This window comes from Ruditapes philippinarum, unplaced genomic scaffold (assembly GCF_026571515.1).
Source record: "Ruditapes philippinarum isolate M1 unplaced genomic scaffold, ASM2657151v2 ctg2721_1_1_1_1, whole genome shotgun sequence".
Classification (NCBI taxonomy): Eukaryota; Metazoa; Mollusca; class Bivalvia; order Venerida; family Veneridae; genus Ruditapes; species Ruditapes philippinarum.
Window position 1 is genome coordinate 72,459 of NW_026853245.1, and position 8,723 is coordinate 81,181.

The window sequence follows — 8,723 nt, forward strand, 5'->3', positions numbered from 1 at the left end:
AACAAATAAAAATGAAAGTACTTGAAAGTACTTTGGAATTATGAAAAAAATATATATTATTATTTTAAGTTCGCATTCGAGAATCCACAATGGGAAAAACAACAATCCTGTATGGTCTATATTTGATAGATTGAACTAAGCATTCTTATATATTTCTTTATATTTTTAGATAAAGATGACAGATACAGTATATCAGGCGACAAACAGATAAACACCGAGACAAGTACTTCCCAGATTGAAAAGTATGATTTTAACAAAACTTATTTGAATACTTTGAATACTTACAATACATCATGATACATATGTTCCAATATGTTCTTTGGTTGAACTTTGAAGCACCGAAGACAAATAAATAAATAAATCAATAAATGATATTTTATTTCCATTTTGATGTCGATGAAATAAGTATTATTGTATTTTTTCTGTATTCCTTTACTCGTCCTGAAGAAAAAATGACCGCTTCAATGCAACACGATCCTTTAATAATTTTTCGATACAAATTTCAGACTGAAGCTTGGCGACCTGCAAAGAATTTCTACATTCAGCATCATTTCAAAATCTTTTGGATATAGAGAAATTGGCAAACTGTGTGCAATCAACTTCTTACAGATAAAGCGATAGGAAACTTCATCTTTTACAGATATCTTATGTAAACAGTGCGCATATTTTTTTGCCTTAGTACATAATCACAAAACGACCACTCTGTACCTCGAGCAAACTATGACAAGCTTTGCATATTCACAAGATATCAACGACGCTACATTCTCAACTACCAGAATGAGCGACGACAACAATTTATCTACAACAAGTTCTTTGAACAACGACAGTGATCCTTACGACAACACCAGCATTTATTGGGATGACTACAATAATTCCTATCATAACGAATTCGGATCATTTGAATATGACGAATATCTATATCCTGGCTACCCTTTTGAAAGACCTGTTTACTTGTATATTTGGAATATACTCGTTATTTTACTATTTTTGGTAAATGCCGTTGTAATTTCAGTTTTGATGCGCAGAAAGATGCGCACTGCAACGAGTATGATACTCTCCGCCATTGCAATATCTGATACAATGACTGGACTTGTTACCTTGCCAACTTATATCATACATAGTGTATCATAATACACACGATCCGCTGCCATCTGAAGATGATTATCACTTCAATAGCACAAATATTAAACAATATAACAACAACCAGGTCACTCATCCCTCTGTGGATGGATATGTTTTAACAAAGGACTTGTGTCGTGGATTTATGTTATCAAAATATTTCTTAGCAAAAATGTTTCACACTGTGTCAATTTTTTTAACACTTTTACTTGCAGTTCATAGATACACTTCGGTTGCCTTCCCATACAAATCTCAACGTATTTATACCTTCAGAAATACTGTTATATTCTGTTTGATTATCTTCTTTGCCTCACCACTCCTTCATTTGTACCATGTGATATCAGATAAAGCGGTTGAGGGTTTATGTCAATGGGAGCTTGGTGAGAATGGTTGCGGAGGAGACTGTATCTATCTTTGGATACTGTTTATAGTTCGTCATTTCATACCTTGTGTCAGCCTAACAATATTCACTGTTCTTTTCATCAATCATTTACGAAATGGTGCACGGAATTTTCAAGACACAGATAGAAACTCTTCACAGACATTGAAACGAAGGGTAGAAAATCGACGTATTTCTGCCATTGTAATAGGTATTGTAGTGGTGTTCCTTATTTCCGAGATACCATACGGAGTTTTCCTCCCCTATAGTGCTATCGACAAAGCAACAACGAATGGGGAAAATTCCAACCTGGAAGTCAACAGAGGCATCCGTATGGGCTATGAACTGCTTCTTGTGCTATCTTTCAACGCAAACTTTTTATATTTACACATTTTTAAACAGGAAGTTCCGTAAATGTTTGAAACAAACATACTTGTACCCACTTTAAAGATTTGTCGGAGACCAAAAGAGATTTTTTATTTCAAAATCGTTTTCAATATCTACAAAGGCCACAAGAAAGACGGAATGTAGATCCTCCCAAGGAGCAATGGAAATGAAGTCGATGCAGACCAGTAGTTCGGACAAGTCTGTCACAATACAAACAAAGTTGCAATAGTAACATTCTTGACGGCAGTAAGTTGGTTAATAAAAATAGGGCTTCGGCTAACTTGTGTATACGCATGCGCTCGCAAAAGCGAGCAAATAAAATAAATATATATATAAAATAATCAATGAGACAGTAGTGAATTATTGAGTGAAGAAGAAGTGTGAGTGAGTGAGCGTGTTGAATAATGTAAAAAATGACACAAGTCGTCAATTTCAAGTTGAAAATACCGTTGGTTTTTAATGATTTCTGTACGATTACAGTTTTTAACATTTGATGGTAAGATATATTACTGATCATAATAGTTAAGTCTATTAATATCTTGTTTTTATGAAATAATTTGAGCATGCAAAAAAAGGGTCTAACAATATGTCATCATGAAAAAGCAACATTATCAAGTTATTTTGTTTTGCAGTTCACTTAAGAAATAAAGATTATGCTATGTCGTTCATTATTCAACTTATAAGATTAATCTTGACACACTTGGATTTGTAAGCTAGACACACTTGGATTTGTAAGCTTATAAGATTAATCTAGACACGCTTGGATTTGTAAGCTTTGTTTTTGGGTACATTTGCGACTGTATATCTATCGTTTGAATCAATTTTAGACTATTTTCAGTTGTGTTTTTAAAAAGAAAAATGTTTAGTCAAGTCTTGCTAAAAAGACACCTACACCGTAGAATATTACATAAATAAATAAAAATCATAAATCATTATACCCGGTAGTTGTTTATAAATCAAACTTCTTTCTATCAATTATGCAAGATCTGGAGATTTGGTCACTTACAGGACATTTTAGACAACATGTTTATAATACATCCTGAATAGTTTCCAATATATGAGATGCCGTAGCCATAAGGTTATAAACACACTTTCGAATCGATTCCTGAAACCAACCAGTACTGAGCAATAAGTGTAAAGGAAACAACGACTTGCCCCAGACGAGGTTTAAACACATACGGCTAGCGATCATTAGATAACTAGTCCGACGCGTTAACCACTCGACCATGCCGCCACTTATAAGTTCACAAGTTTGGTTCCATACAATGCTAAACTTTAACTGGTATACCATGAAAGGTTTAATTCAGTATGAAAAAGAAATTACATGTTCTAGTCCTCCCTTATACCAACTAAACATTTATACTATCACATTTGTGGAAATTAAACAAAATGCATGATATTCAGTTACTATTAATAGCATTATTCTATCTGTTCTGTTCATACCATAGTGTCGCCCATTTTGAATGTTCAACTGATAGTCTGAGTGTCTGGAAGTGCTAGCAATTTCCTAAACAAAATAGCAGACCCCGTGATAAATACTTTTTAACATTCTGTAAAGATTCAATGAGGTATATATGCCACATCTCGTAGAGGTTTTGGTGTCATCAGAGCAATTTTGCACGAACATTCGGTAATATGTTTCATGTTTAAAACCCAAGGCTCCGTCTCAATATCATCCTGTTTCATATCGACATTTCAGACAAAAAGATAGTGAAACCTTCCCTTGTAACTACTTTTGATTTACTATAATAGTTATTCATTGAAACATTTCCTATTGAAATTCCTTTCTTTTATTTCTACCCTAGACTTTTTTAAAGGCCCTCTTAAACAACATTAAACATTCTTACTACTAGACTGTACTATATTTATAATATTTTTAAGTGTAAATAAATTACCACTAATAGAATACGATTTTCTAAAACCCGCTAATAATAATATTTTGCATTTTCTTCACATATATTTATTAATATGTTATTCAAAATACATGTAAAAGGCTTGTTGTTGATATTGGTGCTTTTACTAGGATTAACTACGTTCCTTTACATTTATGGATTATTTGTTTTTAGTGATTTTAACTTTTCTTTTATTTCATCACTCATCAGTATATCGCTGCTATGAGTTTATCTCTGCAAGCCATCTGTTTTGGAAAAATTGTTCCGGTTAGGTTTTTTTCTTGCGTACATATGTTAGTTAATGATTGAACGGAAAACCAGCTGCATTCGTGCCAATCGCAATTTTTCGACTCTTTCCGTCACTTTCCGGTTTAATGATAATAGCCGATGTAGTTCCTATTGCAATCGTGACAATTTGGGCGATTCCGTCATACTGCGGAATCAGACGAAGTAATATTACGGAAATCTAAGCTATTTTAGTAACTTCGGTAATCCCAGTTTGTTTATATAAATAGGATTTCTATTTTTACTTGATCCGTAATAAATTATAAACGAAATTATTCTGTTTCAATTCTTTTACAAGACGCAAAAGTTAGTTTCTTTGTCTGTATTAGTTTTATACAACAGACAATGGTTACTGTAGTAGTATTCCGTTTCCAAGGGGTGGTCCTGCTTACCAAATCACACAGAATATTAGCGCATGATCGAGTTATATTTAGATCTACTGAACGCAATTCAACGTCTTGGTGAGGTAATCTTAAAATAACCCATGCATATCATTAACCTTACCACGTGCTGATCTATAGCGCATCGTACATGCTTATTAATTGGTACCACGTAACGAAGTATTTTAGTGCATTTACTTGTCTATGAAGCTGCTATATAAATGAAATTAGCAACTGCCAAAACGAATGATTTATCTGCGAAAAAAGTGGAAATGAAATGTGCAACTTGTTTCCCTTCAGTATGATAGATAAGTCTCCACGTTAGTATTTTTACGATTGATTTTTTTTCTTTATTAGTTTTATACAATAGAGAATAGATTTCAAATCGTTTTGACAAAAAATATTCGTTTTTACAAAAAAAAAAACAACAACTAAATAAACCCTTTATGATATACAAATACCGTCATTCAAAAAATTGTGATGATAAATTGAAAAAAAAAAAAATAATTTTAAAGGGTTGGGTTGAAGGCACAACTGAGCAATCCTATCTTTTTAAAAGGAAACTTTATTATGATCTTTACTATACTACTTTAAAATTGTCTATAGTGTTCCGCTTTGTACCTTCAGTACACTATCCTTGTTTTGTGCTATTATGGGTTATGGCGTTTCTTAAACAAATACCGAACCTAAGTATAAGTTTTTGTAACATGTTGCAATATTTTAAACTTATTTTTCTTTAGGACTTCGTTCTCATTCTAGAGCTATAATCAAAGAACTTGCAAAAATCAGAAACAATATCATTTAAGTAAAGACATCATGTCACTTAAAGCTTAATTATCTATTCTATTTATCATATCCGAATTTTCAAAATATCTCCGTTTTTCTCTATTATTTGCTCCGTATCCCACAGTTTTGAAATATTTTCAGTATTTATCTCATTGTTATTTATATAATAAGTATATAAATATCCCACAGTTAAGTGACATTTCAGTGAAAATGTTATTACAAAATGTCCGTCAGAATATAAATCACAAATTGCATACACTTCATCACTCCTTGATATCCTTAAAAAGCTCAAGAGGTCGACAAAAAGTTATCAACAACACGTGCATTACATATTGTTTTAAGATCGGTATTGCCTGTCTCTATTTGTACACTTAAAATAAACAAGAAATCTAACATCGTATATCTATAGCTACCTACAACAGTATCAATCGATTTTCACTTAAGAGAAACTGGGAAAAATTCAGCATTGTATACTCATTTAATTAGTCCATATAAGTCAAATAATTGTCGATTTTTACAAAGGCACTCTATTGTTACGAGGGATGATTCAGAAATACCCAGAATTAAGCCATAAAATTAAAAATAAATGTAAATAAGTTAAGCACACCCCGGAAATTTAAAATTGGTTGTGATTGAAAGAACTGTCATTAGATGACGAATTAAGAAAAAGTAGTGTGATAGTAGCAATAACAATTTATGATCATAAACCAGTCAATTTATGAGTTTAGTTAATTCTTAACCAAATTATTGAAGCATATGCAAATCTGTTGTTTTTTTTCCAAAAATGTAAGTGTTTATACGTATAGTGTTGAGCGTTTACAAAACGTTTACTAGTGGATATTTTTTTGTAAATGTTGACCATAACGTAACCTAAAATGATATTTGTAGCCAAATTTTTAATAACGTGTGTAACCGCCATATGACCGGAAGCGGCATTTTGCCTCAATTTGACATGACCACAACTGAAATTTTAGATTTTATTCGGGCAATGGAACGAACTACCAGTAGTCAACCTGCAACAACTGGAACAAACTCTGCACCAAGAAAATGACAAAATTTACCTCAAAATAGACGCCTAGTAGTATGATGATTATGTTCTTAATGAGGAGATCTTTTGTCGGAAAATCCCGGATGTCATTTACCGTAGGTGTACTTACAATAAAAGCAAATCTATGACTATTGAAATGTCTGATTTTATTGAGTGTGTGCGGCGGGGAGGGGAAGGGTCAGTGTGGGAGGGGATAAGAATCATACTCTTTTTAAAGTTGAATGCATAAAATATGTTTCATTTCTTTATATCATTTCATTTACCAAAAATGTGCATGATAAAATCAGATGTTGCAAAAACAACAAATAAGATATCAGAAAATAAATAAATGAAATGTTTTAATTTTTCTTTACCGTCGCGTATAATTCATAGATTAGAAAATAAAATGAACTCATCAGCTTGTATTTGCTTAATTTCAATAGGAATAAGTTTTGAATAAATATAATACATACTTATATCTTTGATATATGTAATTAATCAGTTAGAATTTATCTAAAATCACATTAAAAATTCTGCAAGGCTGCACACGACGGATTATAAGGATCTAACAAAGGCTGCCGGTACAGGCAGGGATATCTAACTTGAGGGTAACTGTTTACGGCAGTAAGAAGGCTCTGCCGAGTTTCCGCTAAACAATTACCCGAGAGCTAAACATTTCGGTCTGTTACGACAGCTGGTGTTTATTCTTTTTCTTGCATATTACATATTAATAATATTTCGGAAAGACATAACAAACACTTATATTTTCATTTAGCACTTTTTCTTATAGTAAAATTCATTTATAACGACAAAATGACGTCATTCTAAAACGCAATTCATTCGTAAAAGGCGCACGGGAATGACGTCATTTAAAACACAGTCCTTGTCTGACATGGGGTATGACAGGTTTTTCGGTGTAAACGTTAGATAATCTTATTAACATGCGTATTTTTCTATCGTGCTGACGATATGTATTAATTTTTAGATTAGTCCAACAGTCTGAAAAAGAACCCTACTGTATACTTATAAAAACCTTTTGTGTGACTAACCGGACACTTTAATGACTACGTTGAACAAATAAACCTCGGAGATAAAAACATGCAAACTTGATCAAGCACTTTGGTGTTTTATAAATGTCGACGACGTCGCGGTCTTTGAGCTGTGCCGCTGTTGCGTTCCCATGGTTATTTCAGGCGACCTAAGGCGGTACTTTGCGCAGGTATAAATCTAATGAAGAAAACATGAAATTTGTCATCATTAAAAACAAATCCGAGTAATTCTGGATCATGCTTTGTTCGTCTACATGATGTACACGCCCTACTATAACTTTGATATGTAATATACCTTAAACTTATAGTCACCATGGAATACAAGAATACATGTATATGTATATGGGTGACCTGTTCCAGTGAAGAGTAAACCATTTAAAGCGAATAAGTCTATAACGGGAGGTCTCTAATACCATTAGTAAGTATGTTGATAGTGTTTATTATCATACATGAAGAAACATGTTGTTGGTAAGTGTAAAATTTATACATTGTAATTCGATATTACATTCATATTGCAAGAATAAACTGTTCCAAAACACAGTACTATCAATTACTATAGTATGTTCATTCTTAATCGCTTATACCTCTACCAACCTTTTTTCATGACATAAGTTATAAGAATATATTTATTTTATTATATAATTGCATTTCTATTGTTGTTATCAATATTTAAAAAAATGAAAATGTGCATATTACAGATTGAGTTCACTTTAATTGTTTGAGCTATAGTAAGCACAAACCTCTTAAGAGATATATATGTGAAAAAGATTTCTTACTAAAAAAGAAATTTGTATAAGCACAGAAAAAAATAGAAAACAAGTAAATAAAAACAAAATAAAATAATGCCTAAAAATCATAAATATTTCTATACATAAAAGTTGTTCGATAAAAGTTATTTGTTATTATTTCTATTATTTTGTTTCAAAATCTAAAATAATTCTTTAGAACATGACGGACTGAAGAATTTCCTAATAGTTAAAAATTACACTGAAATTTCTTACACCTTTGGAAACAAAAGTACGTGACAGCACATTTGACATGTCATGTGACCAACCAAATTAGCCGAGCACCGAACCATAAAAATATTTTTTTGTTTATTTTTCCTGCTACTTATTTGAAAGGAATATGACATAGTTTTTAATACGGAATACTTCCTTCTTTGGACTGACCCATGTGTGATAAATAAAGACCTTTAGAAATAAATGAAAAAAAAAATATAACCCCGCACGTATTGGCGATCATTGTTACAACTTGACCACGCACTTGCTCCAATATATAAAACAGGAAAACTCCTATTAAAAGCTCATCTATGGTCATATACTATTTAATACTTACAATTAATTTTGCGGAAACAGACATCATTGACATACAATGGAAATCATTTGATTTCTAAATCGCAATATATATGATTTTGTCCTA